Here is a 27,728-nt window from a genome sequence, read left to right as displayed (position 1 = left end):
TGTTTTTTGTCTCATCTGTCCTTACACAAATGTCCTTCATTGTTTGCAGCTTACATCTCGCGTATTGTCTTGATTGAGTATGTCAGTCACCATTAAAGAGGCGTTTGCCAGTCAGTCGCTGCTGCTGCCTGTCTCTATTTTTAGCACATGAGGTAACTGGCCAGCATCTGACAAGCTGAGCCTGCTACCCGATGCACCAGTGTAAATTAAGGTTGGCTGTGATAGAGGCAGATGGGAGGGAGGGCTGCTGGAAGGCGGCGTGAGAGGAGAGGATGGTGTGTGGGTGCAGATGGGCTCTCCTCTCCCCTCCCCACACCAGCTATCTCAGTCCATATCCACACCATGCACACTGGGCTGACACAGGTACCTGCCTCTGCTGGCTCCTGTAGGTTACCTTTATTAGGCTAATCACAGGTTAAACTGGGCCTTGGTGTGCTAATGTGAACTGTCCTCAAGTTCCCAGACACTGGATGAGAGGGAAAATGGAGGAGGTGAGAGGTTTAGCATGTACTTTCTGCAGGAAGTGTTAGGTTTTGCCCCAGAGAGTATTTGGCCTTGAGACCACAGCAGAGGCAGTTGTTATTTGGGATGGTGGTGAAGCTGAGACATGTGAACTTGGGTTCTGCCACTTTTTGCCTGAGAGCTAGATAGCTTACTGGGGGATGGAAGGTGTTGTGTGTCCCTCTGAAAGTGGTAAGGCTCTTTTTTCTTTGCCTTTTCCCCTCTTCACTGTGGATTTGAATAGTATGCAAAAAATGTTGTGGATCTATTGATGACTAAAATATAATTTATTGAGAGGCTCCATTCCAGTTCCTAAAGTTGCCTTCATATGTTGGTCATGGTAAGCAGAGAAGCAAGGCCCTCAGTAATACTGACACTAATTCTCCAGAAAGCTGAGGAGAATCACCTAAACAGCTGAGCACAGGAAGGGAGACAGATTTGATACCATTAAAGTATATTAACCCAAACACCAGAGAGAGGTGAAGGAACAAATACCAGAATCCTTGAAAAAGACATTTGTGTAGATTATTAAAGGTGTTGCCATGTCAGCTGAATGATATGTCAGCTGAATATTTGTGCCATCGCCATGAAATTGAAATGCTCAAGAACCAATCCTTCCATCAAGAATGTCAAGTCTGCTTCTAGAAGATGTGTGTGAAAGCATCTGGAGAAACAGTTTCTACACATGCTTTGAATTTTATGGTAATTTTTTTCTCTGGAGAGGTGTCTTCAGGTTTCAAGCATCAGTTTTCTGTCTTAGGGAAACTGACTGATGCTAATTGTGTTGCTGATAAGAGAACCTCAGCAGCAAGAACTTAAAAATTGCAGTTCTGTCCATTTTGCTTGAATAGTACATGCTGCCTAGAACTTTTTGTTGTACTTAACCAAGAGCCCAAAGGAAACCATAGATCTCATCACATCATTGTTACATTGTCAGCCTCTTCAGAAGCAATTGACCAGCCCTTCATAGTGAAAATAACATCTCTAAAGTCACCAAGTGGAAAAATGAAACATCCTTGCTTTTGTAAAATCAGATGTGTGAGATAAAGAATGTAATCTCATAGCTGTCAAGATTTTCAGATTCCTTCCAAGAACTCATTTTTATGTAAGCTAGGGATCTGGAAACTGCTAAAGGACTGTTTCCTTCCCTAGGGATCTGGAAGTTGTTAAAGGACTGTTTCCTTCCCAGTGATTTTCTTTTTTGGTCTGATTGTCATATAACTGATACTCCTGCATTTTAAGACCTATATGTGATTTTTTAAAAAGCTAGTTACTGGAGGTAGAAATCTTACTGAATTTCTCTCTCAGTTTTAAGTGAAGTTTCCTCTAGCTTCTCTCCCTGTTCAGTACTCCAATCTTCAATAGAATTTATTCCCCCAGACTTTCTTTCTGCCTGTCCTCTTTCCTTGGAATAATGGCATGGCTCATAGTACTTCCACCTGCCTTGTTAATGGCTTTTCTCACTTTCTAGCTGGAGACACCCACTGACTACTTTGGACAGCCACATCCATCAAGACATCAGAAAAGATCCTTTCAGGTCATAGAATATTGGAAGCCAGTTTTTGGACCCAGGATGGGTGTTACTGGCAGCTATGTATTTTCAGCAGTAGTAAAAATCTGAGGGCCACTGTTAAAATTGTAAAGTACAAAATTACATGCACACATGTGTTTCTTATTCCTAAAAATTGATCTGTATGGACAAAAAAGTCCTACCTCAGAAGTAGCGGTATAAATACAACATTTAATAATGATGGCAGAGAACAGGATATTCTTTTATCTAGCTGAATTTCACACACACTGCGCTTCAAAGTTTAATTCATTTAGATAAAAGAACCGTCTTCACCAATCTGGGAGATGAACCTCAGGTAAAAGGTATTGTATGTGTGCAGCTTGAAAATTGATTCAATTAGATATATGGCCTAAATGGCCCTTTGCTGTGTAAAATCTTTAAAGTACCAGACAAAATCTTTAAACTGGTGGTTCTGCTTGAGGAGAAAAGAAAGAAAATATCTCCATAAAACTTATTTACCTTTGCATGGGTTAAGGGTGTTTTATTGCCTTGTTGCTTTTAAGCTCCAGAGAACAGGATGTTTCATAGCTGCTCAATTTGCTTTAGTTATTATAATTTGAAAGAGTTTGATGATTCAAATTTTCTTCTCTAAGCTTCTTGATTTTAGTACTAGAGTAACACTTCAGTATCTTGTATTGATTTTTATGATGGCCAGGGTTTTGATATTAATTTCTGCAGATATTTTCTTTGATAATAAAAGCTGAGGATGGGTGATTGCCAAAGCAGATTAAGGACTCAGAAAGGCTAATTTCATGTTTTACAAATATCATTGTAGGTGCTTCCTTGTAGGACGGTCACTTGGCTGATGAGTGCCATGAATCACCAGTGCACCCTTGTGTGGTGTGGACTAACTGCATGCTGGGTTGCATTAGCTAAAGCACAGCTAGCATGGCAGAGGAAGGGATTGCTTCCCCCAGCCTGGCCTTTATGAGGCAGCAGCTGGAAGACTGTGTCCAGTTTGGTGCCCTAGAAATGGGAAGAAACTGATGAAAGGGCCACCAAGATGATTAAGGGGGATGGAGCATGTGGTGTTCAAGGGGAATGTGAAGGAACCAGATTTGTTCATCCTGGAAAAGGCTGGATCCAGGGTGAATCCAGCTGTACCTTCTGCCACTGTTTGAACAAGAAGGATGAGGAGAAGATGCATACTCTTCTCAGAAGTACACAGAGAAAGAAGAAAAGAGAAGTTGCAATGAAGGAAACTGTTAGGATAGAAGGATAAAACACTCCCAACTACTGATACTGGTGCAGCACTGGAACCAGTTGCACAGAGAGATTATGAAATCTTTATCCTTGGAGAAACCCAAAACTTGCCCAGAGTTGCCCTGAGGAAGCCAACTTAAGTATGAAGTTTGCTTTGTTGTGTCTGCAGGACTTGATGCCTAGAACTGGCTAGCAACCTGAATTATTTTGTAGCTTTATGTGTAAAAACTACTTTCTTATGCAGTAGGATATCTTATCCAAACGGGAAGAAATAGTAATTCATATCATTAATCATAATTGAAACAAAGTCAGATGGAGCATCAGCCAATCTCATAAATTTTTTCTAATGTTAAATAGAGTGCAAAAGATCCTTGTGATGGATTCTACAGCCACTTCAAGAAGTCAGGCTTTCCCCCTTAACTGCAGTGATCCCTTTAAAGCAGTTTTAGCTTGTCTTAGCTCTGACAGCTGAACTGTTATTACTCAGGGGCATTCAAACTCCTTCAGAAATGTGATGTTGAAAGCATTTCTTCAAAATTCCTTGCCAACATTCACAAAAGTGTGTTTTACTAAATGTTTACCACTGGCTACTACTACAGCTCAGCCGACATGGTAACTTCTCTAACCACAGAAATTCATTAGCATATTTGAACCCTAATACTTAAAGCGGGTCCTGTGTGTAGAAGTTGCAGAGCCATGTTTGGCTACTAGTGGATTGGTTTTGGGGATGCTTGTTGTCTTGTGGCTGGCTGTTGGGTTTTTTGGGGTTTTTATATGTGCTTGTCTTGTACACAAACATTTGCTGTTGCTAAAGCTCTGTTGCTTACAGGTTCTAGCTTCAGGTGCAAGTTGTCATTTCACCATCCCAGGAAGTTTCAGGTATTTCTTTTAAGCACAAGTTTATGACCAAAGGAGAACACCATTTAAGTCAACAGAACATACAAAGAGTAGAAAAGGAGAACAGAAAGGTGATGTTAAGTGATTTTTAGTAGGATAACAAGAATACATAAATGATGTCTTCCTGCATGTTGCCTGAAAAGTTACTGGTAGAGATGGGAACTTAGCCCACACCTCACTTGTCAGTGCTTTGATGACAGGGCAACTATGTCTTGGTTTCTTTTCTCATATACTGATGCACAATTATGTTAGCAAGGAGAGGTTTTATTTCCTCTATGATGGAAAGCATCTTCCACATTTAAGCAAAATATTTACTCTTTGTTTACATCCTTTAAAGGTTAAAGTAATGAAGTGGTTACAGTGTTTGCCGCACTTTTGGTGTAAATGGCTGAAATGAAACTGTGTGGCAATTCGAGACAGTAATGAGAAAGATGATGATAAACAGAAGAGATGGCACTCACACTGTCTTTTTGTGCACAATCTCTCATGCACAGTTAGAAGCAGTAAAAATTTGAGAGCAATTACAAGAGAACCAGAGCTGCCAGAACTTTTTTTTTCTCTCTCTTCAAATGACCAGAAAGACCGCAGTCATAAATGACAAATTTAATAATCAAACAGTATTTACCAGTATGTGCATATGTGAGCACAGCATCTGCAATGCTCACCGTGATTACCGAGGCAAACTAGGGCACCCTGTGCCCACAGTTAGCCCAGCAGTGCAGCTGGCTTTGGGTGGGTGGGCTTCTGTGGCTGCCACAGGTGTTAAAGATGCTCTGGATTGGGCAGAAAGTAAGGCAAGACCATGAATATAGAAACCTGTATATTCCTGGTGCGTGGCTCCAGCACAAAGCATCAGTGCTGTTACTTCCAAGGAGACGCTATTGCCTCGGCCTTTCCGGAAAGACGTTCCCTGTTGTCCAGATGTGAAAATTAGTTTCAGGCTAACACAGAAATATTGAGCACCACTAGAAAGGACAACAGCTCAGATGTGGAAGGCAGCCAGACCTCACTGCAGACTGTGGCTAGGGTAAAAAGGTTGTCGTCACTGATTGTATTTTAAAAAGCGTTATAAAAAAGCTTCCAAAAGCTGTGCATCCTACAAAGCAAAACTACTCTGATTAAACTGATAATTTTAAAATAAAAGGGCTGCAGAGAAACCAAGAAAACCAGCAAATCCCTTCTTTCTGTTTTTTCTAGATAATACAAAGTGTAATTTAAAAAAAAAAAAAGTATGTTAAAAATCTATAGATAAATCAAAAGAAGAAAAGCAGGCAAAAAATTGTGCAAGCAGCATTAAGCTGCAAAAATTTTCCTTGGACACATTGCAGTACCTTTTCAAAGCAGCATATGGGGTTTATTCTGGTGACTCTAATTTTAACATGAATGAGAGTCACGTGGAATACTCCTGGCATACTGCTTTGAAAATAAATCCCTGCATGATTAAGAAAGACTGAAATCTTTTTAAACATCTATTTTTATTTTTTTTTAAACCGATTCTGAAATGTTTTTAAAGGAAAGCATTAATGGAATGAAAATGGTCCAACCCTCAACAAAGCACTAATGTAACAGGTAGAAATACTACTGGCTTAGCACTGTAGATATGTTTGTGTTTCAGAGGCTGGGTAATGAAGAGTGAGGAAAACTTGGAGTTTGTACCCACCGTGGCAACTGCCTCTGCATTGCTTGACCTTTATAAATTTGTGTCTTCACTTGGAAAATGAAGTAATCATTCCACCTACCATGTGCAAAGAGCAGAGGGCTCAGCAAAGAGAGTACAAGGCAGGATTTGTCTCTGCAATGGCAAGCATTGCCATGCTGCAGTATTGACACATCTTTAGCTCGTGGATGGTGGAGACTGAAGAAATATGTACTCTGAAGATCAATTAGAGAGAGACTCATTAGCGGGAAGGAAGTTCTGAGCAGATGCAACAGCCCTGACAAAGTGAGCCAGAACACTGATAGAGATGGGCCTGGTGTGTGGGCTGAATGTGAAGCAGGGTTGCTGGAGGGAGGTTCAGAGAGTCCTTTCTGACAGCCGGTCCTTCCTACCCATCTTCAGAGAAAGCAGTCTTAACAGCTTCTTGAAATGTTTTGAAAAAGATAAGACAGAAAATGTCCATAAAACCATATTGAGGAATACAGACATGAGCACAGTAAGGAGTATGGACAGTCATCTGGTGTCCTTCCAAAGATGCCAAGAAAGAGGGAAAAGTTACTTTTCATTTTCTAATTATTTTTGCTTTTTTCCCCCCCTTTTTTTCTTAAACTGAGAATGCAAGGTTTATTTTTATAACTTTAGTTTTGTGTGGGCTGCTTCTTCAGTGCTTGAGGATCTCCTCTGATTGTTTTCAATACCTTATTGCCTGTCTTACTAATATTTATCTACCTTGACATCAGAGACACTCATGCAAAAAAATAAATTGCCTGCCTTTTATTCTTTTCACAAAATCTTCACCAGTGACATCATGATGCTGAGCTCACCTGTCCTTCTTATCTATTGACTTTGAGTGGGGTTTTTCTGGTCATTTCAACAGAGTTGCCACTTTCCAGACTTAAACATGAAATGAAACAGGCAGCATAAAGAAAGAGTATTTATGCCAGCCTTATTTAAGCAAGAGACTTCATTTAAGCAAGCCTATTTATATAGTGAGGTTATTTATACTACATTTGGCTGTGAATGGGCGTGTGTGGGCACGCTTCTGTTGTGCATGCAACACGTGTTTGGGGTATGTATATTTGGCTGCACATTTCCATGTACACGGATTGAAAAAGTGGCTGTTAGTGTCTTTGAGAAAGGGATGTTGCAAAGCCTAGCTCAGGGAGACTTTGAAATCCTCAGGATGCCTGCTGCCAGAGGCTGACACAGAATAGAAGCATCAGTAGCTCATTTTGTGTGCTCCGAATTACCTTATGAGGGTGTGGATGGAGGATATTGCCCTTTCTGGCTGAAGCTAAGTGTTCACTCAGTAAATTGCTCCTATTAGAGCACACTTGCAATAACTCCATGGTAAACAGCCCTAACTGTTCATTCAGCTTATGTGAGCATTCATGTGACTTTCATTCCTGCATGAGGTGGAAGCAGACAGAACACATTCTTAGGAAAATTTGTTGGGTGCTTGCTGGACCTGGAAAGTGGACTCATGTTTTCTGTTCTTCTCATTAACTGTAGTCTTGGCAATCCCTTTCTGCACCACCGGAGTCTTCCGACACTTACCCTTCCCTGCAAGCCTGGGATGCAAAAGCAGTGCTAAGGTGATGTGATAAGCATGGATTGGCACTCATCAACAGCTATTAAAATAATAGTCTGGAGGTCCTTCAGCAGCAGCTGGGAAGGTGAACCAAGGCAAAGATAACTCTGTAACTGAGTTGTTTTCAGTATACTCTTTCTAAACATCATCAACTAGCATTGTCAGTCTGGCCTTAAAGGTACACAATCATGGCAACAGTTCCCCTTAAGGCTGCTGGGTGTTTGATTGTTACTCTTAACACACAGCAGAAGCTTCCAAAATTAAAATGCACACATAGAAATCGCTCCTCAATAAAAATCCTGGTTTGTTTTTTTTTTTCCAGAGTGGCTAGGCAAGTAAATACTGGGTTTTTAGAAATCCAGAGATGTTTGCTAGCATCATCCATTGTGACAGTCTTAAGGGTCTGTTGGATTAAACCCAAAGCCCCTGCTTCAGGTCTCACACTACTAATCTCTTCTCCATTAGCAAGGGAGAGCATGAGTTTTGTGTGAACAGATTTAATCTTCCTGTGCAGCAGATGTGCTGACACATGGGTTTCTCCAGTCAATGGGGTAAATAATCTTTTGTTTAAGTAGTTCCTAAGTACCTATTTATGTAATTAACATTATAAAAAAATCATGCATCATTATTTAAACAGTGAACCATGACAGCATCAGACTGAGTTAGATAACTGAGACAGATGATTTTTTCCTTTATTTTGTCCATCCTATTGTTCTTTGGTTTTGTTAAAATCAGAAAAGCTAAAGAAATCATTATGTTACCATTTCACATTATCAAGTAGAGATTTAACTACCATCTTCTAGAAGAAAACTGCAGTGCACTAATGAATAAGATGGAGGGGAGCATGCATGCATGAAAGAGAAAGAGCAAGAACCTACAGGGCATAATTTGCTTCAACAGTGTTAGTACGATGTACATTCCACAGTGCCCGTCCTACAGAGACCCAAGTATTAAATGGAAGTCTTAGACTGTTTGGATTGAAGATAAACCCAGCTTCTATTGCTTGTTTGGCAGCCTGTGCAAAGCACGGGCTGGAGAAATAGCTAAAGATGAAAGGCAAAATACTGCAGCGATGTGAAATTGTTCTGTCCTGGCCATGAGTACTCCAGACAGTGATTGAATGAGAGAACTGAGATTACAATGACATGACTGAAAATGCTCTCAGTATGTTGCAAAGGGTTTTCACACAAAATTATGATATGCATTTGAGCAATGTGGGCAAAGGAAGGAGCAGGGAAAATCCTAACCCCACCAGTAGATGAAGAATATGTGATAAATTTGGCAGATAATGCTCATATGGTCTGAATGTACTGAAAATTTTAAAACTCACAAGCTGATTTCTGAGCCTCTTGCAGTTGTGTATTTAAGAGTGCTATGTGAAGAATCCTGAAGCCAATGATGTGTACTGTGAAACCTTCTGCTGTCTACTGTCTGGATTTATTATAATTGATTTGAAATTCTTCAGTGCCCTCTCATGCTATATGACTGCAATGTATGTTGGAAATGGCAAGACTTAAAGGTTGCAGACAGCTGCAGGGGCTTGTGTATTTTAAGAGCTTTTTTAATATGATAGCTATCCAAAGACAAACTAACTATGATTGTATATGACACTGCCACCAAACCTAAACATCACTTGAGGTTGTTTGTCTGCTGTATCCAGTATCAAGGTTAGAAATAATTTTATTTTTTTCCTTGTGCATGTATCAAGATCTATGCAACTCCAGATTTGTTCACTGTAACAGAACAGTCTTCCTCTAAGCAACCCAGTTTCTCTTTCTTCCTTTTTCAGACTAGGTTTCTTATGAGGGGTTGTGGTGCCTTTCTTCTTTTTGTTTAGTTGTTTTTGGGTTTTTTTTCCTAAGATGTGGCTATTTTGGTTCTGTATCAAAGGCAAGGCATTTTAGATCTTCTTATAGTTAACACTGGAGGTGGAAATGGAGCCTACAGTCATGTTGTCTAGACTAGGAAGTCTCCTTTCACTACTCAGACTACATGTAATCATTTAGCAACAGGAAAACTGAGAACTATTCATGTCAGTTCCTGTAGCCAATTTCGGGATCGTTTGTAGGCTGTCTTTGGCTTAGCTGAAGAGCTTCAGTTGTCAGAGATGATGAAGAAGAATTGCAAATTCAACACCCCTAGACAGTCATCATCCAGACTACTGCTGTGTATGTCCAGGACTGTTGCATGAAATTCTATAAAGCTATGATTTAATTTGTATAAGACAAGTGGAGACTTTCTTTAATGCATGTCTTTGTATCTAGAAGTTTTTTAACATGTGTGTGCATCCTCAGAATGGGGAAACCTATCCGGTGGTGCAGGAAGAGACTTGAATGCTCCCTGTGGTTACAGCACAGGGGAAGGTTGTAAACACTGAAGGTGCTCCTTGGTGCTTGGATGGTGGAAATGCTTTGCAGAATGAAAGCTTCTGTCGTTCTGTAATTCATGTAGACCTTCTGGGTGCTATGGTGGCAGATCACCTCTGAAGGTCATGTCTAATCTGATTTGCAAAGCTGTGTTCCTGACTGTTTTCAGCAGCTTATATATCACTTGTGTGTTCCTAGTCAGATAAGCTTTGTGGTTTGTAGTAAACCTGTCATAAATGGCAGAAAGGATAGATGTCTCTTTATGCTCTGGCCCAGCATTTTCATTTGAATTTGTGTTTTTGTGTTACTATGCAAAATCTTCTTTCTGATGCAGTAGTATTAGAAAAAAACCCCAAACCTTCAAACCTGGTCATTTGAAATAAAGTGTAGGGGCCTCCTGATACAAGAGTCATGAAGTTTTCTGATACTAAGATTTGGGAAAAACCAAACTAAATGTGATATATGGCCTTGGAAGTCTCTGAAACACTTGTTTGTATTATCTACAGACTAGGTCCTAATTGACACTTCAAGAATACAGATGTGAAAGGGAAATATGTCAGTCTTCCTGGAATAAATCAATAGGACTAACTGTTCCTGGTGCAAATCAGCTGCTTCTAAAAAAGGACTTTTGAAAGGGCTTGAAAGTTTACTCAGAATTATCAGGTAATTTATGGCACTGGAAGAGGAGTCACTGGGAGCCAACCAGCAAGTCTGTGACTTGGGAACTGTTAGCAGGTTAACCATCTTCCCCTTTAGGTATCTAGGCTAAAAAAAGAAAAAACCCACGATCTAGAAGAATGAGTAAGCATTATATCATCACTGATTGTTCCTCAGCTCCCACACACAAACAGGTCTTAGCCCATGACAGCATACTGGCAGGAGCTGCTGTCGGATTGACAAGTAGCAGCTTTGGTGTGAAGCCTTCCTGGAAATCTTTTATCCTTCTGGTTAAACAGCATCATTTTATCCTCCTATCTTAGAAGATTTTTTCACAAATCTTATTTATTATGCTGCTTTGAAAATTCCTGGATTTTTCTAGCCTTGAATTTTTGATCTCCCTTAAAAGCTTTCTTAGGTGTCTGTGTCTTGTCCTGCTTTTTAGATTGCAGTGAAATACTTAGTGTGTTTATTCTCACAACACAACCTTGTGAAGAAAAGAAATGCAATTTGCAGGGGAGATTACTAAGGAAAAAAAGTGACAAAGGTGAGATTTCATAACCTTAAATCTAGTGGCTTGCTGTTGTCGGAAGCAGAGATCTCTGTCACTTCTGCTCCTTTCCTATGAAAGGAAAGACCTTAAAAATGTGTCTTCTGAGTTCTTGACTGGTTGCCCTAATCTGGGACACAATCTTCTCCCTGTGAGCATGTGAAATGCAGATGGGAGTTTTGGAAACTGGACCAAGGGAAAGTTTCTCCAGATACATCAAAGTTGCACTGCTAATTGGTTTTTTTTTTGGTTTTTTTTTTTTTATTGCAGTGGGGTTTTGTTTAGCAAAGCACAGCCTCATGAAGAGTTTTGAACTCTGTGCATCACATAACAGAAAGGAACAATGTATTTCATAAGGAACCTCTTCAATTTAGTTTTGGCTTAAAAAATTAATTGTAGAGACCTTCTAGGGATGTGCCATTTGGTTTTCATTGTACAGTAGCATTGAAACATTTATTGTTGGTTTGCATGATTATTTTAAGCTCTACATATTGACAATGCATCCAGTCCATGACATGACAATAACAGCTAGCAAAAATAGCCTTGGAACTGCTGAAGTGTTTCACCATTCACAGACAAATGACAGAGCATGCTCCACACTCTCAGACCACCCTCTCCCCTGTGTGATTTAGGTGGAAGGAGGAGTGGGAGAGGGATGGAACTGGACAGATTGCTTTCTTCCACAGCAAGTTCTGTCAGCAAATCTAGGCTTTTTAATTAGCCCTCATTCCCTTAAAAATGCACACTGAATATCTTTCTACAGTTTAATATTTCAAGACTGAAAGAATGACCGCAAAAGCTGGCAAGCTCAGGGTAATCCGTATAGTGATGGTGCTGCTCCAAAGGCAACTGAAAAGCTGAAGGTACAGCATTGCCAGAAGTGGACCCTTACAGCATCCTCAGCCATTACAAATACAGTTCTCTCAGAAGCTCACTTCTATGTCAAGAATTAGAGTTGAGTCACAGATGGCCTGAAAAGCCAAATCTCTGCTGTAGCTCTCTGTTATGGCCTTGCTCCTGAGCACTAGACCAAGAGGCTTGGAAGACCTTCCTGGACTCTGGGTTAGACACAGGTAGAAGACATTTATGAGGGAGTGGCCTTTATTGTACAAGGAGATGAATCTACCTGCAAGTCTCTGTCATGGTGCATTTTAAAATGCTTCTATTTACCATGGCAAATGGAGTGGATTTCTGTTCCTAGTGCAATACAGAAATGTTGAGGTTTTTTAAGAAGAGCTTTCATTTTTTTATTCTTTTTCTTTTAGTTAAATAAATGCAAGTAAGGGTTCCTGAAAAAGGAATGTATCCTCATTTTTTTTCCATCTGAAATTCTTTCTTAACACCATAATGATAGTATGTCCGTGTCTCATGGTCTGTCTGAGGTTATCTTTTTAATATAAATGCATGAACTTGACTTTTCTCCTCATCTTGCAGTTTCAGTAACAGGAACATGGAAAGAATGAAAGATTTTTTTTCAGTTGTCCCTGAAAAAGTCTGAGGAGCAGCCAGAAAATACCCCCAACTGCCAAACTTTTCCTTTGCTGCTGCATTGTTGGCTTGGGAATCTTGTCTCTCTCGCCAGTGTTCTTTTCTTCTAATCATCTCTCCTTCCTTATATTGTCAGAGGTCAGGACGGAGTTTTTGTCAATGAGTAGCAACCCTTTTGTGCATAAAGATTTCCTAGTGATGTGTTTCATTAGGCCCTAACAGGACAGGAAATACCCAGTGTAGAATTAGCTGCTTGAAGATGCAGGTCACTGTCTGTGGGTGCCAGATGCATTTTTGGAGGTTTCCAAATAGCTGTCTGAGATTTTCACCTTGTTTTGGAGAGATACAATATATGGAACTGGAAAACAAAATACAGTATTTTGACAGTAGTCTTGTCTTCTGCTGGTCAGTTAATTAAAGCTGAAATGTGCATAAGGTGTATTATTTGTTAGAGCAAGTCCAAAGTGGGGCCAAGAAGATGATCAGAGGGCTGGAGCACCTCTCAGGGAGACATTGGAGCACTTTCCTTAGCTGGAGAGGGACTTTTTACAGGGGCACGGAGTGACACGACAAGGGGTAATGGCCTTAAAAGTGAAAGAGTGTTGATTTAGATTAGATATTAGGAAGAAATTCTTTACTGTGAGGGTAGTGAGGCACTGGGACAGACTGCCAGAGAAGCTGTGGATGCCCCATCCCTAGGAGTGTTCAAGGCCAGGTTGGATGGGACTTCAAGCAACCAGCACTCAAAAGATATCCCTGCCCATGGCAAGGGGGATGGATCCAGATGATCTTTAACTATTCTGTGATTCCGTGATGTGGGTACACAGGGAGTGTACCTCCTTAGCATATGCATGTGTACAAGTGAATTTGGGGTATGTGCACACGTGTGTGTTGTGTGTGTGTGGTGTGTTTGCACAGGGAGAAAGTCAACACGTACACAGCTCTGTCTGCGTGTACTTTCCCAGCATGTATGAAAAGAGAGAGCAAACTCACAATGAAATAAGCAGCGAGAGCAGAGGGAAAAAAGATGAGATTGCAGTTGATTATGAGCCTGGCAGCAGATGTGCTACACAAATCCAGCCCGCTGCATCCAGGCTGTTTCCATGGCGATGGAGCGAGTAATTGTGGAGCTCCGGCGCGCTCCCCCGCGGCCCCCGCCAAGGTGGACCCGGGTGCCGGGTCCCCATCAGCGCTGCCTCTGGGTGAGCGCCGGGCCCTGGGACAAAAGGAGCGGGCGGGGAGGGGGAGCCCCAGAGCCGGAGATCTCTGATCTATTCATCCCCGCCGTGCGATGGCAGGATGCGAGGGAAGCGGCGCTCTCCCTCGGAAATACGGTCTCCCGAGATGCTAAATAAGCGGGCAGGAGTTTCCCTGCCGCGGGAGTGGGCTGCCATTGGCTGCCGCCGCCCGCCCGTGCCAATGGGAGCCCGCCGGGCGCCCGGCACATAAGCGGAGCTACGCGCGGGGCGCGGGCAGCGCAGCGGGCAAAGGTGCGCGGCCGCGGGGCAGCGCGTCTCACATGGCTGCGCCGGGCGCGGGTCTCCGCGGAGAGCCTCGCCACGGACCACCTGCCGCTGCCCGTGCGCACGGGGCCGCCCGCGAAAAGCAGCATTAAGTCATTCGCTCGCTGCCGTGTGGGGGGTGAATTTGTCATCGGGAACGATGGAGCTACGAGATCTCTGTAAGTAGATCCGTGTACTTTATCTTGCTATTTCAGCCTGGGCATGGAGCGATTAATGGTGTCGAGGAATGGCAAAAGCAAATTAGTTACAACTGTAAATGGCGTGAAGGATTCCTCGGTTTTGTTTCGCGTGTGACGAGATGCGTTCTTCCAAATGGTTTCAGGCATCGGACAAACTAGTTAGCTGTTCGCATTGCCTTGGGCGATTTTTTAGCCTAATTAAGGCTAGTCTATGGAAGGATGCTGTGTTCTTCGGGGTATTTCAGATCACCCCTGTGTTTGAAAAAGAAAGCAAACCACATGGAGCAGAATATCTCAGCCACAAAAGTCTGGGGTGCCCACATGTAGCCACCAGCGTTTGTGGTGTTGGTATAATAATAACAGGTATGTTATTACAGTGGTTTGTCAAACGCCAGTCCAGACCCTGAGCCAAGAAAACACAAGTTGCTCATCATTCATCACTGTGTTCAGCACAAAAAAAGTCACTGCTTTTCCTACCCTTCGTGTTCCTTTTCTCTTTTTTTCAAATTGATTTCTTCTTCTTCGAAGGCTTTTAAAAATGCATTTAATTCAAAAGCTTTCTTATTTGTTTATGAAACCTGTGGGTATGTGAAAAGTGTGGAGAGTTTCCTTTTTCACCATTGTGGGGCATGTGTTAGAAGTTGATTCCTTTGCCTGTTGGGACTCTGCTTTTGATTCTGTAAAGCAGAAACAGTATATTTAGAAAGGGGAGGGAAGTGTGTGTGCAAATCTGTCCCTCTGTAACCCTCTGGGGTTACTTCAGTTACACCAGCCATGAATTCAGCTCAGCATTGTTCATGTTTTATCATGACAGGGAGCTTTGCTGCATGGAGGTCACAGTTGTCTCTGCTTAACCCTCTCAGAGACTTAGTTATCTTACCTGGTTTGTGGAAACACATAGGAGAAACAGCAGAAATGGGAAGAAAAAGATTTAGAAACACCTTTTTTGTATTTTCACCCTGTGCCTGAGCTAGTCAAGTGTATCAGGAATTTTATAGTAACCAAACTGGGTGCAAACATCTTATGAAGCTGGCTGCATTTTAGGGATCCATTTTTTGGTGTCTTGTGTTCATTTTAGAACTTAAAGCACAGCTTCATTTCCCGGCATTAGGAACTGCTGAGAAGTCACATTGCTGCCTGGGAATCTCAGGCTGAGGGTGTAAATTTTATTGATACGGTTTAAAAGCTGGTAACCTTTGCTTTTGCCTTGCAAGTTGTGGCAGGAAAGGTGTGTACGTGGAGCTTATCCCTCCAGTTAAAGGAATCAGCATTGCCTCAGAGTTGATGCCAAAAAAAGAATTGTCAGTGTTTTCAAGAACTGCTGGATCAATATAAATTTTAAAAAATTACAGAACATAGAATTCTGTGCATCAATACAGGAAGAGTGTCTGTTGATGAAAGCTGTGTAAAGCTCCTCTGTGTAGTTTTGGGTGTTTAACCCAATGTATCACAAACGCAGGAGGGACCCCTTATTAAGCTTGAGTTATTGCTTTTTCTGAAGACACAGATATAAGTCACTCTTCCCTGTGTTTCCCAGGGGTGTTTGGGTCGCCTTTTATTGAAATGATGGCCCCAGGCATCCTATGCCACTGGGCTTAGAAAAAATGCATTTTCCTAAGGTATGCAAAAAAGAGATAACTGTTAGCTTTTATTGCAATACTTATTTTTGTTTGGCAGTGATGAAAGTGCCAAGAATGAATTTTCTTTTTTAATGAAGAAGGTATTTTGCTGCTATGTCACCTTCCCCAGGGTCTTGTATCATTCATTTGTATTTACTTAGCACTGGTGTAGCTGAAAATCCCATTGCATACGGCAGTCTAGGCAAAGAGATGTGCCCACTCCCCATCTTGAAGGTGGATGCTTTGATCTAGGCTGAGATACTCCATAAAAATCTGTAAGAAAGCTTGGACGCTTGCACACCTGGGCATGGGTTGTTCCCGGCTCCAGGCTGGTCATTTTGAACACCTTTGGGATGCATCAAAATGAAGCTTAATTGCACCTTTGAGGGTTTTTAATTCCATCCCTACTGCCTTCTGCTTTATTTTCTGATTGCTGATGGTGAAAGCCTAGGAGAACATTGTCTTTTAAGGTCACTGCAACTCTTAAGATGATATTTTAATTCTTGTTAGCACTCCAGGGATATAGTTCAAACAACACAAACCTCTCAAATTTAGTCACCAGTGTTAGGCAAATACCGTATGTGATAGAGTTCCTCTCTCTCCCATAACCTTGTTTGAAGGGATTTTTTTGTCTATCCCTGTGCATTAGCAGATAAAAGGAGGAGACCGTGGGGGAGGGAGCGAGGGAGACAGCGTATAACTGCTAAGCACTGGATCAGTCTGTCTGAGGGCTTCAAACCACAGTGGTGCCTGAGGTGGAAAAGCTCGTGTTGCAGTCAAAGCCATGCTTGCATTAGATTTTTGACCTGATGGTGCAGAGAACAGTTGCTCGTCGTTAGTGCTTGGGGAGGATCTATGTGGGAGAGGCATTTCAAATTCCCAGGCTATAAGAGTTCCAGCAACAGAGGAGTGAGTAGGCTTCAGTGAGAGCTGTGGCATGCTGGCAGCAGTTGGGAGGATGCAGAAGCTGAAAAAAACGCTATCTTGGGGTAGCTTTAATTGGTTGCATTGGAAAACACTTGGTTTGATGGGCTCATATGTCTTCTAAAATGCTTGGTGCCAGACCAAATTGGCATAGCTCCATTGACTTACACGAGATGCCACCAGGCATTGATCTGATCTTCAGTCTTATGCTTATATTTTTCTTGGAAGAGAGAGATTTTCACAAAGGCAGAGGGTTAATTTTTTCTTTCTATTTGCCTCAGTGACAGTAATATTGAAAACCTAAGTGGAATAGACATTCCACAAGTTTTGTTTCGGTTATCCTTTATCTGCTTGTAGAGCCTCATACTCATATGTTAGTCTATACTGGAAGCATAGAGCAGAAATTCTGATCTTTTATAAGTGTCCAGAGATATCAAATTTGAATGTTTCATTATTTCCCTCCTTCAGTTACAAAAGCCCTGATGGTCATTCATGTTCTAGATAAAGAGATGCTAGAGCCATCAGTCTTCAGTTTTGCCTCAGATGTGTTTGGTTTTCACCCCATTATTCAAGTGAGTAGGTACAAATTTTTACACACAGGTATAACAAGGTGGCTTGATATGTTCACCTCCAAATGAATTGAAGACAGTTGTAACTCCAGTTGAGACTAACCACACAAATATAAACAGTTCCTTATTTTTGTGTCTGCAAAAAAAAAAAAACAAGTTTTTTAGGAAAAGTTTCTCCATGCTAAGACTTGCTTACATGGAACATCATGGCATGGAAAGCTCTCACTCCCTGTTCAGTGCATGCACACTCACGTCTCAAATGGCACATGCACACAACAAAGCAACACCAAGCACAGAATAAAAGTGGAACAGCAGTAAAACAAAGACTTGTGACTTGTGAAAAGCCCATTGATTTGCTTGACACCCATTTTGTTCAACATTGTGCAGTGCTAATCTGAAAATTCCTGTGCGTCACGAAAACTTTTCAGAACAATAAGAACTGTCAATTCCAGCAGATTTTATAGACCTGTCATTATTCTTCTTGTCTTGAAGCACTAAGTGGCATATAGAGAGATTTTTGGCAGGAGTTCAGGACTACTCTCATAAAGAGGAATCGTGTGCCACTACCTCATGTATGTTATCATTTGAAGTTAGAGTTCAGCCCAGCACAGGCTCCTGGAAGCATGTCTTTCCCCATCCAAGTGTGCTGCTTTTATGGATCTCACTTATTTTGTCTCTTCAAAAACCCACAACTACGAACCACTGCTTTTTACTGCTTTTTTAGATGCAAAAATGTAAAAGAAAAAAATTGTACATTCTTTCTATATTTTGACTTGATAATCTTCCAGAAAACTAGAGTACTTTAATGAAATCCCATCCCCTCTCCTACACCTGCTGCTTCTTCAGAAAAGAAAAGTGGGGATAGCAGTACTGATGGCCACAAGCAGAAGTTTTTATTAACTCCCTTTCTCTTGAGGTCGTATTGCTGGTACTTCCTTCTCTTGGAGCATCTGTTAAGAAAAAGCTCACACACCTTACATTCCCCATCCTTAGGAACTACAGCCCCCCTTAGACACATGCTTCTGTGAGGAGAAGCATAATGATGGGAAGGAACATTGACTTTGTGTCAGAGAGGCTCAATTTAAAGTTCTTTTTCCAGAATGAGAGGCCATGTAACTTTCCAGTGTTTTGTCTTCCATACTTACAGTTCCCAGTGTAGCATCATCTGCATACATACCTCACCCAAATTAAATAAAGTTTCAGTACAGTAAGGGTTGTGATATTCATTCTGAATATGAAAATATTCATTCAGTTATGCATCCTTGGTTTTGGTAACTTGCAGAATCCATACATTTTTCAATAAACCTTCAGCATTTTCAAAAGTCTGCCGGGCATGGATCCATTTTTTGTGGACTTCACAAAATTCTACCAGGTTTTGCAACTTAGGAATTCAGTGGTTTCAAAAAAGCATGTGAAAATCAGACCTCAGAGGACATGCATGACATCTTCATCTAAACTAGAACTTTGATTAGCTCTATCTTGGGCGTTTTAAACTTCTCTGTAGTGCACAAAAGCAATCTTGTAGTGGGGTGAAAAAGGAGATCTTCTTACTAGTGCTAGCCCACTGCCGAATTAATACATCAAATAATATGCTCTTATCCTGAATCACTGGACTGCTTTTATCAGAGCTTTTGATGTGGCAAAAAAAGTGCTTGTTCCATAGCTACAAACCCAACTTTCTTAGTCTTCCCTTCTCTTTGAAATTCAATTTTTTTAAGACTTGGAACATCATGATACAGAGAGCAGCATTCACAGCTAGGTGTTTCAAGACTCACATTCAGAGGCATATTAGAAGCCACACAAAGGGATTTTCTTTAAGTGAGGTTTTCAAATATATGTAACCTTCTGGCTTGACCTCTGGATCCACTCCCAGTCTGCATTTCAAGAAAAAGCATCTACCCACATATAGTTGTCTCCAATAAGATCAAAGCTGTTATTGTATTCTGACACCCGTGAGAAAGAAATGGATATATAAAAAAAAGTGGGGGAAATTGTGAAAAGATTTGAATGAGTTCACATTTATGAAAGACATGAACCCACGGATCTTGGAAGCGAAGGGAAGACTTTCAGGATAGCTGCAGAACGTTTCTTTATTGGTTAGCTTCACCAAGCTGATTAAACAGACTTGCAAACATAAACAAAAATAGATTTTCTAGATCCCTACAAATATAGCTCTGCAAGTGCTTTGCCATGAAAGTTAATAAGGTTCTAACTTTAGACTGGGGTTTCTGCCTGGTGCCTAACAGAAGCCACTGCAAAGTGTGGTGTTATTTCATTCTACCATTGCAGCCCCTCATCAAGGTGTGGTGTTTTTCCCAGTTTCCACCATTTTTCTGGCAAAGGTATAGATTTATCCCTGCTCTGGCAGATACGTCCTGGAGGACTGAGAGGAAGTGTCTGCAGATTGAGAAATGCAGCTCTGTTTGTGTGCTCGTATTTCTTGCTGTCCTGTGTGAAAGCACCAGGAAGGCTTTGCAGTGCTTGTCCTTCCTCTGTGTGGAGGGATCATCAGCAAAAGGCGCAGCAGAGTCAATGTGTGTGTTTTGCTGTGTTGCTCCCTTGCCTCAGCACAACCAGCCACAGCAGAGCCCCTGGCTTTCAGCCAGCTGGGATGTGCCAGAACGTGCTGGAGCTAAAGCTTTGAGTGCCCTACAAGGGAAGCGTGTCCCAGTTTTTGGCAGCACCACAAGGTTATCACCTCCGCATCAGATAATTGAGCATGGTGCCGAGGAGTGTTGTGTATGGAAGAACCTTGTCCTGCAAGAAAACTTCCTCACCGTTCCTGTGTTCAACACAAGCAGTTAAAATGTATCTGTGGCCCTAGCCACAGGGAAGGGAAGGACTGTAGATCAATGAGGCTTCCCTCCTGATTTTTGCTATGCCCTCGCAAGGGATCTTCTCCTCTCCCCTTCCCCATACTCACCTTTTGGAGGCTGGAATTAAGACACTTGGCCAAAAGAAGCTTCTCTCATCTTTCAGAAAGGGGAGCCTCCCTAATGTGAGACTCTTTGTTGTCTGTTTAAGCCCTCAGGGTCGTGCTTAGGAATAGCTACGGCTGCAAAGACATACAGAATGTCCATGAAACCTCTCACTTTTGCACCACCAGTTGCTTTGGTGCATAGAGTAAATAAGAAAAGGCTTGAGTTAGGAACACTTCTGATGCTTTGTAACTGCAGTGAGGAGCTGGGTTATATTTATATGTTAATAGTTGGTCTTGAATTTTTCTGCCTTTAAATGCTACTATAACCCAGTTAAATATTTAATAAAAGAATGGAAAGTCTATTCACAGCAGTTTCACAAGTAAATTCCTTTGTTCTCACTTCCCAACTTACCTTTTAAAATCCCCTATTCAAATTATCACCCTATCTCAAACAGCAACAGTGTTTTGCCGTTATGCTTAGAATGTCATAAGTTCCATTTTCAATGGCAAGTGGAATTATGCTCATTTCTGATGGTACTGAATAGGTACAAGTGAGTCTTAAAATAAGTTCTGCTTTTTCATGCATGAAATTATGTATCAGTTCACCTCTGCATGCAGGATTTCCATCATTCAAAAGTCATGGGCATCTACTCCAGAATGAACTTTGCACCAATCCCAATAACAATTTTCATTGCTAAAGGTTCTAGCCCAGTGAATTTCAAGGTTTTGAATTTGTATTACATATTTAAGGTATAAGCAAAAAACTTTCTGTCTAAGAATGTCTTTGGTGGAGTAAATATCAAGTGCTTCAGGCATACAGTCCTGACCATTATTGTTTATCACTGACCTGGTAAGAAAAACAGTTGCTGGATTGTGTCAGATTTTTTGGGACGTTCTGTCAGGTTTCAACAAAGAATAAAAGAGACACCTTTCTAATTCTGTTAACTGTTATTGGGTACTAGTAATTGAATGAAATTTGGAGGTTTTTCAGTCAGAGAGATGACAGATTTGTAATGTGAAAAGTATAAGAAAGCCCCACAGCTAATTCTGTGATTTTAAACTTAAATGCCAGAGCTCAGTTGCTGATCCAGAAGTTTGCCTAAACTATGATTTAAAGGCTTTATTGCACCAAAATCCTAGAGGTTATTGCAGTTTGGAGCAGATAATCACACTGTGTGGTTCTTGGGATTGTGAAGAAATGTGCACATTTCATCATGATCTCCTGCACAGGCAGACACCTGGGCCTGAATCCCAATCCTTTCAGATCATCCCTTTGATCTGGTGTTCTCATCATTACTGCTGACAAACCATTTAACCTAGCAAGGGTATTGTGCATCTCTGATGCCACAGCCCATTTGGAGCATCTACGTGTCACCAGTGCCACAGAGCACCCATAAAAGGTGAACCCAGCAGGTTGTGGAGCACTTTTAGGGCTGAGTACAGTGGTCCTGCTTCACGATTCTGGTCACCTCAGCATTATTCATTGCTTGTATGAACATCATGATCAGGGTGCAAACTCAAGAGCTGCTTAAAAGGAGCACCAGTCCAGAAGGCAAAACCTTGACCATGTTGAAACAAGTGCTAGAACTCCCATCAGTTTTAGGCTGGTCCCCAGAATTACGGGGTTGAATTCCTCCTGGGCTGAAGTAGTCAAATTGTACCATGAAGTCAGTCAAAGAGCATCTCCTCCTAAAGAAAATGAGAGATGTCAGAGAGCTCTGTGTGAGTCAGTCACAAAAGAAGTAACGATTTTGATTACTGATATACAAAAAAGAATGTTCCACCAGGGATAACAGCTTGTTACTTGCTCTGCTCTCGGGATGCAGGGAGAAAGGAAGAGAAAGTGCATGCTTGTAGCCAAGCTGGCTGCTACAGTCCAGCAGCACAGTCAATCAAATTGTTTCATCCTTCCAAGTCATTCTGTAATATCACTGATTTATCTTGCTGCCATGCAATTGTCCCCTGTTGATAATTCCAGTTTTGTCAAGATATGACAGAGATTTTGCAGAAAACCTGCAAGCTACTCTTACCAGCAGCAAACAGTAGGAGAGCAAAGTAAGATTTCCTCCTTTTCATTGATGCCTATAAATAGTCCATGCTAACCTTAACAGCCCTGAAGACCTAGGAAATCTTTTTTTCTAAAAAAAGAATCCATTATTTTTAAAACTACATTGACTCAGCAGAAGTAGACGTGTGTGCTTTAGATCATGGTAGGTTGACAATCAAGCCCTGCTGTGAATGCTTAGCTCTTCAATTCTGGCTGTAATGTTTTACATTTATTTTAACTCTGCAGGGTACTGGCACAAGTCTTGATGAAATGTCCAGAAAGGATACTGCTTTAGTTACTGTATATATTTTAAAAAAAAAGGTCTTATTTACAGTTTTTACAATTTAGTTCTCTGTTTCTTCGATTTTTCCCTATGTACATGAGACAGAGAGGAGATAATTAACCAAAGCGCATTTAATTTATGTCTAAGAATGGGTTTCTTAATAACAAATTTTGTAGTTCTCTGTTGTGCTAAGCAGAATTAGTCACAGGGGCCATGATGTGGACTTGAGTGGTATTACTCCAATATGCAAGTGCTATCCAAAGGTGATTTGAGCTACTTTGAAAAGTGTAAGAAGTTTCTTAAGAAAGCTGAGTCCCTTGGTCTTGCAGATGGGAGAGTTTTTTCAATATGACATTAGTATGCATGCATCCAATTAGAAATTAATGGGAAATCCAGATTTATGTAGTAGGAGGAGATAACTAGGATGCTTGCCATTACTGATGCAAGAAGAAAAATGGTTGTCTCTGTGTGTATAGATGTTATAAATAATCTGGGCTTACATCACCTTTTAGTTCGCTCTGTAGTCCTACAAGACTTTTTACTAATACAACTCACAGGATCTTCACTGGAAATGTAAATTTTTGCAGAAGATGCAGATCTGTGTTTTTCCAGGTAATTTTAATTTTTCATGGGATTCTAGGCAGATTTTAAAGGCATCTCCAAAAAAAGTAGTTTTATACATATGCCATACTGACAAATGTTTAAGTGAAACAAGGCTGTAAGACAACATAAAGATATTGCCTGCTAATCAAGTTATTTTCCTGCTGTTATCAGTCTTGAGAAGGAGTTCTGAAAATACCATAAAGAAGTATGAGTTTGAAAAGAAAGAAAAAGTGCAGATTTCCACTATTTTGTGTATTTTTGGGTTTGATAGAAAGGAATATTAAACTACCTGTGTTTGATGGGAGCATTTGATCCCCTGAGATTCTGTCTGCCCTACTCTTGATCATGTAGTATTTCAGGATCCTTAACCACCAATTTCTAAAGATGATAATCCAACCCCATGCAGTCAGTTGTGTTCCTCTCATCAAGAGCCACACTGGAGTTACTGGTCTTTCAATAGAAACTGGCTTAACCTAGCAGGTGGTTAGATTTTGTTGAATTTTCTTCTATAAGAGTTAGGCTGGTCTATTAGTTGGTTTCAGTGTAATGCTTAGATGTCATTCTTTTATTAGGGTCTTTTGAGGGTGGCCTTACTTCAGTGACGGTGAAAATCACCCCTGCTTAGAAGTCTCACCTCTGGCAAAACCTCAGTTAGCATCATGAAAAAGAACTTTCCTGTACAGGCTGTTCACTTTTGCTCACTGATCTGGCAGTCCACTGTCTCCCCCAGTGCTTTGTTTTGATGTGGCTTGTCTTGCCACATGGTAAATAGGAGAGAACACCTCATGGTAACCACAAAAAATTTCATACAGATATCAGCATGATCTGATTATACCTCCAGTGCAGATATCCTACCCTAAATGTTCTAGTTTGCTGTAAGGGAGAACAAGAATGGGAGCCAGTTCTCAGGCGTATTGCTCTGCAACCCCTTCCTCGTCCAGAAGCTGCTAATGAGCCTTCAGAATTAGGTGAATCTCTTTTAAAATACTAAATCATAGCATTTTACATTCCTTTCTAGTTTATTTTAGAAAATCAGTCCTAAGATAAAGGACTTTAGAAGCAAAAATAACAGGATGATGCAATAAAGCCAGTGGTTGTGTTTGCAGCTGAGCAAGTGTCAGGAGTCAGGCTGAAGATGTTTACAGATGCCATCTAGTAGCTTTCCACTGACATCAGGGGGCACTCAGATTTGCTTCAACTTCTAGCTGGAGAGGCATAATAAATTCTCTGTTGGCCAAGTTGATCACTTAGAAGCTACATTCTAAGCATATCATGGGAACAATCTGCGGATGTACGTGACACTAGCTTGCAAGTTTCCTATTACATACAGGCCAATTTGGTACATCTCTTCTGGAAATCTTTAGTATCCTTCCTTAAAACTAGGAAAGCTAGTAAAGGGACTTGTCTCTAAAGCTCTGGAAAAATGAATTAAAGTTGCTCTGAATTTTACCAGAGCAGAATAATAAAGTACTCAGTAAAATCCAAGGGAGGAAAGCAGGGTGCACGTCCTTGCAGCCTCTGATGGCAAAGAAGAGTGAACAGTGGGGAAAGGCAGAACAGTATGCCAAGATTTGTTCAAGCTGGCAGTGTGTGTTGTGAAGGGAGGAGAGAACATTCGTATCAGAGTGCCATATCAGAGTGGAAACACTAAGACCAACCTTGAGCAAGAAAATATTATTTGTATTTGGCAGGCATCGTGTCTCTGAGAAGTAGGAAAGGAGAAAGTCCTGTCTCATGGTGTGGTTGATGACTACATCAAACTGACACAATCTGCTTCAGTCCTTCCATCCACCACAGATTTGTTGTACCACGTTGAACCAAGCAGGGTAACTTCCTCCTGGTTCTTGGCTTTCTGCCTCTGTCACCCGTGAACAGTAGCACTGTCCTGACTTAACGGGATATTGCAGATACAAAAGTGTACTGAAGATTCAGTTCTGTGGTTCAGAGCAAGCAAAAACAGGCTTGAGCCCTTAGGGTTAAGATTTCCCTGCAAAAGAGCTGCAATAAAGTTAACAGACGTAAACACATTTTATTAGCCAAGGATGCTTTTGTAGTTAAAATACCACAATTCTAGTTTCTTAAAGGAGATGTGAAATTTCCTGTAACACAAGAGGTTTTGTAGAGAAGCAGGAGTAACCAATGCTATGTGCTAACCCTGAAATTGTGTCTTGTGTTCTGTCAACTTATTTCTGGCTCACTGCGTCCAAATGAGGGCTATCTTTCTTCAGAACTCAATTTTACCACTGTTTGAGCCAAATTTGGGTTAGATAGAGCTAAAATTCGGGTAAGCATACTATATAAAGTGAAAATAAATGATAGTCCGTAGCTGGACGCTGTCAAGGTTTAAACTAGACCAGTGATGCCAGTTGTTTGTTGAGCAATGTTGGGTCACATAAAAGTTCCAGGTCGTTACATGGTTGGGGTGTCCCCCACCACAACCATGGCCAGTGTCTCCTCCTTCTGTGCATATCCCCTTTCTCAGTGCAAGATGCAGGCTTGCTGTGTGATGGGAAGATGTGCCAGTTGGCTTACTGGGGAGGAAGGAATGAGGGAACCCTCAAGAATAAGGAGAGAGGGGGAAGAAGAGAGAATAGGCCATGTTGTTTTGGAGACCATAGGTAGGTCACCTTCAATTAGGTATCTATTACAGAGGTATTTTCCACCTTGTTTCTGCAAGTGCTGGGATTGGAAAAAGTATTTGAGTAACTTCTGTATCATTTACATTTTCCAATGCTTCCATTTACATTGGGATGCTTTAGTTCATCAAAACAAATAAAAGACAATGTGGCATCTTCACCATGCTGACCAAAAACCAATCGTCTTAAAGGAAGAAAAGATTGAAAATATAAATAGCTACCAAAAATACGTCCCTGATCTTAAAAAATGCTGAGCCCTAGGATGTTTCTGCTGTTAATGCTTTGTCTCTCCACCCCTTTTTTTTTCTTTTTCTAGCCTGGTAGTGGAAGCCCATACAATTATGAGCTACTGCACAATTTTATACCTAAGGTACACAGTCACATTTAGAATCTGACAGTGTTCTCCTTCTGGAATAGGAACACTGCTTGCGGCCCACAATTGAAACAATTAGCTTCATTTAAAAAAAAATAATTGTTCTCTGGCTTACAGATACATTTTAAGAATTAGTTAAAAGGAAACAAAAGAAAAAATTTCAAGTAGACAGGTGAACAAGCCTCAGTACTTCACCAGATCTTAGGGTTTTGAGAACATAAATGATTTAAATTAAAAGCCATTTGAGAATATATAATAGAAGAAAGGGCTCTGACAACAGCAGATGGAGCAGAATAGAAATGGTGATGTTACTCTATGTACCTGCTTGCACAAAAAACAGCAGCTGTAAGGAGGAATTTGAACTAAACTCTATCAACATGTATTCTTATAGCTCTTTTTAATGGGTTATTCTGCTCCTCTCCCAGTTTCTCTTGACCCTTTTCTGAGGGTTAAATTAATCCCTTGTGCAGCTCAGTTGAGGATAATGAAGTTGTCCTAGGGTACGAATGTAGCCTTTGGGTTTGACCTACAGAAGGCTGAGCCTCTATTCCTCACTATGTTTTCAGGCAGTTTTATTTATGTTGCATTAATTAAAAACACCTTCAATATTCCCCAGGCTTATGTGCTCTCCTGTGCAGAATAAAGGAGATTCCAGCATCTGCCCTCTCTCAGCCCATCCATGCCAATGCAGAGACAGTAGAAAATTCTGCTAATGAGGGGATCTTAATGACCCTGATCATGTTTGTGAGCAAAAACGCTCATGTTCTGATAGAACTGGTGTGGGCATGGTTTATGATGTGAGGAACAGTTTGGATTCCTTTTTGGAGCCATAGGCACAGCTCGCATTTGGCCAGTAAGGCAGAGCCTTTTTTGCTGTCGGTGAATGCAAGGCATTAAACCATGTGGTCATCTGGAATTTGATACAGGGTAGGCAGACCAAAATGTCTGTCCACTTCCTATGTATTATGTTTTTAAAAGGTCTCAAAACAGATGCTTTTAACATTTTAAATACATCAGTGTCCATGAACAGTACCAGTTTGGGGTCCGAAACCTGGCTTTTTATCCAGTGTGAGAGACAAACTGAAATCTGGTCCAAAGTCACCCCATTATTCTGAGAATTTTAACTGCAGTAAATTTTCTCTCTCTCTTTCTCTCTCTTTCTCTCTCTTTCTCTCTCTTTCTCTCTCTTTCTCTCTCTTTCTCTCTCTTTCTCTCTCTTTCTCTCTCTTTCTCTCTCTTTCTCTCTCTTTCTCTCTCTTTCTCTCTCTTTCTCTCTCTTTCTCTCTCTTTCTCTCTCTTTCTCTCTCTTTCTCTCTCTTTCTCTCTCTTTCTCTCTCTTTCTCTCTCTTTCTCGCTTTCTTCTATTGTTTTCTCACATCCTTCTTTGTATATGTCAGTGTGCAGATAAAACATAGTGGCCAAATAGAGGCTGGTACTTTGCTCTGAGGCATCAAAATAGACTTGAGAGAAAGAGAAGTTGCCATCATGAGATCACAGCAAGAAAGCATCTAGTTTCTATGCCACAGTGCCATGAAAGCTGGAGCCAGCCAAATCCACCTCCCCCATCCCCTT

The 27,728-nt window shown here is 41.1% G+C and overlaps 1 protein-coding gene across 3 annotated transcripts in view; it reads left to right on the top strand.

Moving 5' to 3' along the window:
* The window catches only part of ELMO1 (engulfment and cell motility 1), a 305,477-nt gene that overhangs the window by 210,012 nt on the left and 67,737 nt on the right, over positions 1–27,728 (top strand). The window contains exon 1 of one of the 3 annotated variants that reach the window (XM_082295296.1): positions 14,095–14,161. The exons of the other annotated variants lie outside the window; for them this stretch is intronic. The gene's annotated coding sequence lies outside the window, so the exon portion shown is untranslated. Of the gene's footprint in view, positions 1–14,094; positions 14,162–27,728 lie in introns of those variants that run through there. 3 annotated transcript variants of the gene reach the window in all.

The sequence above is a fragment of the Coloeus monedula genome, assembly GCF_965178545.1.
Source record: "Coloeus monedula genome assembly, chromosome: 1".
Classification (NCBI taxonomy): domain Eukaryota; kingdom Metazoa; phylum Chordata; class Aves; order Passeriformes; family Corvidae; genus Coloeus; species Coloeus monedula.
Note: the sequence above shows the minus strand (reverse complement) of the source record. Positions and strands in the feature narration are given on the sequence as shown.